A 4,095-nucleotide genomic window follows, 5' to 3' on the forward strand; every position below is an offset into this window, starting at 1 on the left:
GTTAGTCAGAATAAAATATAGTTCAAATATACTTAATTAATTCAAACCAAATTGGGTTTTTATCGCCCACTTCTAAAACTATCGCTCTTTGGCCTCAGTCGGGATCTGCGTGTAAGTCGGCAACGGGTGGTCGTACATGGACTTAATGACGTCGGTGATCTCTTGTGTACAAGTATTGGTGTTTGGTGCAAACCTGTTAGAAAAAAACCTCACATTAACAAACATATAGAAACACGTAAACTTAAGATAAACAAACTTAAGATTCAAAAATTGAACTAACAACTGCATACCATTGGGCCAAAACCTTAGCTGGATGATGGACGGTGGTGGAGAGGCATCCTGCTGGGGGCACTGGAGGAATCACCCACTGCGGACTCTGGCGACAACGTCGCTGCATCTTCCGAAGGCGTAACAAAAGGAGGCACCCAGTTTGAGTTTGGGACCATGATGAATTGTTGGTCCACTGGACCCGCCTGTGACGTCACAGGGGTCAACAGGGTAGCTGGGGTAGAGGGCGATGACTGGGCAGTCCTGGGGATTCGGTGGAAGCCTACCCTCTACCACAACCACGTGACCCACTCGACCTAACTCTGCTACCTATCATCATATCTGTATAGCGAATATATTAATAACATATTAATAACATATCAAAAACTAATAAATAATAACATAAGAAAAAACTCAATAAAAAGAGAAGCAATTGGCTTGGGGCCTCGCCCCTCTGCCATAGATGCAGAAACCAAACTGAGAGCACTATTCATGTGCTTAGGGACTGTGAGGCGGCTAGAGATATTTGGAAGAAGCTTGTGCATCCAGAGAAACTCGCAGATTTCTTCGACTTGGAGTTTAGAAATTGGTTGGAGTCATGTTCAACCACAGATTGGGGATTCCACCAGGACATTCAATGGAAGTTTCTATTTCCAATTACTTGCTGGAAGTTGTGGGTTACCGAAACATGGAGATTCATCAAGCTCCGTTCAGGAGACCGAAGACGGTGCATATAATGGTGCAAGAGTATACTTTGGTTGTTCAAAGTACTTGTGTAAAAAGAAGAGGGCAGATGTGGCTTCCTTCACCAAGAGAGATTACAGTGGCTTGGCAACCTCCCCCAATTGGCTGGACTAAAATCAATACTAATGGGGCAGCCCAACCAAACCAAAATATAGCAGGATGTGGTGGATTGTTAAGGAATAGTGAAGGACAATGGATCATGGGATTCACTAGAAAGCTTGGAAGTTGCTCTGTCTTCATGACGGAACTTTGCGGGGTTTACTTAGGACTGAAAATGGCTTGGACTTTGGGGTGCAAGAGAGTTTGGCTTGAAAGTGACTCAAAAGAGATGGTTGAAAATGTTAGGAGGTGGCAGAACAGAGGAGGAACAGGTTCAATTTTATACCATAGAATTTACCAACTTTTGGAGAAAAATTGGCAGGTGAAGATAACCCATGTCCACAGAGTGGCTAACAGGTGTGCTGATTGGCTTGCCAAATTGGAGTATGAGGCAAGATGGGATTTGAAGTACTGGATTAGCCCCCCTTTTGGGATAAGGCATAAACTTCACAGTGATAATACGGGAGTTGCATCCCCTCATATTTTAAGCTAGTTTTGTTTTTGTTTTAGGCCTCAAAGCCCCTCTGTTAACCAAAATATATATATATATATATATATCACATTTCGCCAAATAATTTATATTTATTTGATTTATTTTAATTTAAATTTTAAATTCATTCATTCATAAATTTATATTTTTATTTAACTATAAATTATATTAAATTTTTACAAATTAAAAAAAAGGCAAAAAAAAATTATTAATCATAACTTATTTTTTTATAATATGATATCTTTTAGGTGAATACTATCCAACCCTCTCTAAATTAGAGGGTAAATTACCCCTTGTAACATATCTTTTTTATTAACTGAAATAAAATTAATTGGCTTATCATAATTAACTTTAACTTTAATCTAACCTAAATTTTATTAATTTAATTAATTAATCATGATGTAACTTTTTTTAAAATTATAAAAATTATTAAAAATTTTAATTTTATCAAGCATTGTCTCACTTCCAAGCCAACTCTATTCTTCTCTTCTTGGACATCCACTTGAACTTCAAGTCTAGGCTCAATTTCTCATTGCTACGTACAATCTTACCAATATCTCCCCCTCATACTTTCAAATCTTGCTTTCTCTTTATGATTCTCCTAATGACGCTACAATTTCTGCAGCTCAGTTCTTACACCCTCTTATTTCATCCCTCTGCTCAATTGCTCCCGTTGGTCTTCAGAATGTATTTTTTTGGAACTCACTTCCGCGCTTCTGGCCAAGGACAAGCACAATAACTTTGGCTTAATGCAGCTGGTTTCTGTTAATGATGGCCAGAGGTCTATTAGAGCTTATGGTATATACTCCTATGCCTCCTTTTTTAACCACGATTGTCTTCCCAATGCCTGCAGATTTGATTATGTGGATAGTAATCCACCAGATGGCAGTAATAATACTGACATTATTGTTAGGATGATTTATGATATTCTTCAAGGCAGAGAGATCTATTTGGGCTATTTTTCTGTCAATGAAAACTATGCTAGCAAGCAGAAGAAATTGGTGGAAGACTATGGCTTCACCTGTAATTGTGATTAGTGTAATGTCGAATCAAATTAGTCGATGACATTATTGAAGAAGACAATGCAGAGGATATAGATGAGGATGACCAATATGAAAACATGGCAGCGTCAGATACACACAATTCATTTCATTTCATTTAATAATAAGAATACATGTCACAAGGGGTAATTTACCCTCTAATTTAGAGAGGGTTAGATAGAATTCACCTATCTTTTAATATTATTTTTTTAATAAATATTTGTATTATATTTTTTTGTGACTGAAATAAACTAAACAAAGAAAAACAAAACAAACAAAACAAGGAACTGCTTAAATAGAGGGACAGTCCCATTTAAGACTACTCTTAAATTCCTCCCAAGGTGAAAGAAGCTCCACATGTGAAAGTTGTAACTTCATCGCCATCTTTGCCATAGTATCTGCCACCGTGTTTGCATCTCTCATAATCAAACGAAAGTCAACACGCCAATTCCAATGCATGATATCTCTTATTTTGAGCACCAATGGATCAATAAGCCCAAAACCATCTTGAGTAACAAGATTAAATGCTTCCACACAATATGTCTCACAAATAACATCTCGTTGACTCACATCCCAAGCTAAGCGATATCGTCTCCAAATGGCAAACAATTCTCCTTGAAGAATACTATTACTCTCAATCATTCCCAAACACCCCATTTGCCAACTCCCATTACAATCTCTAATAACACAAGCAAAACCAACACTATCACCCGAACCAAAATAACTAGCATCACAATTAATCTTAAAAGTACCAATGGATGGGGGATTCCAAAAACCATTTAGAGTAGAGGGAAGGGACATACGTTGTAACTCAAAAATATTCCTAAGCTCCTTTTCTGAAGATAATGCCAGACAAATCACTTTTTTCGGAGGCCAAGTCTCATGAGGATTAAAGATGTCATTATTCCTTACTCGCCATATCCACCAAAGTCCCGAAAAGAACTTGAACGAATGCTCTCTGCTATGATACAAGAACCAGTTCTTCAAATCCAAATGATGACAAAAAATATCCAACCTATGCCAGACAAGCTGAGCTTTTGGACAATCCCGAATACAATGTAAAACCGATTCCTGGCTAGAAAGACATCTTGGACACCTATCTGATGATGACATCCCTCTTCTAAAGCGAAAACTTGCAGTAGGAAGAGCCCCATTAAGACACAACCAAGCCAAAAACTGATGCTTTTCCGGAACAAGCTGACGCCAAAGCCAAAGCCGATTCTCCCGCTCCTCCCAACCAAATAGCTGCTTACACAACCACAAGTAACCATTGTGTGAGTCATAGACTTTGGCAGCAGACCCACACCAATACCAACTCATTTCCGGACCTGCTTGTTCATCTGGATTGTAAGAGAGAATATTACCTTTTAGATTTTGAGATAAAGGAGAATAAAGAGTATCCAAATGCCACCTACCAACCGACCAAATATCCTGTATCCGGAGATTCGAATCAGA

The 4,095-nt window shown here is 38.2% G+C and overlaps 1 pseudogene; it reads left to right on the forward strand.

Moving 5' to 3' along the window:
* Nucleotides 1–1,210: 1,210 nt before the first annotated feature.
* LOC112733173 (histone-lysine N-methyltransferase ASHR2-like) lies at nt 1,211–2,658 on the forward strand (annotated as a pseudogene).
* The last annotated feature ends 1,437 nt before the right edge of the window (nt 2,659–4,095 follow it).

The sequence above is a fragment of the Arachis hypogaea genome, chromosome 13 (genome assembly GCF_003086295.3).
Source record: "Arachis hypogaea cultivar Tifrunner chromosome 13, arahy.Tifrunner.gnm2.J5K5, whole genome shotgun sequence".
NCBI lineage: Eukaryota > Viridiplantae > Streptophyta > Magnoliopsida > Fabales > Fabaceae > Arachis > Arachis hypogaea.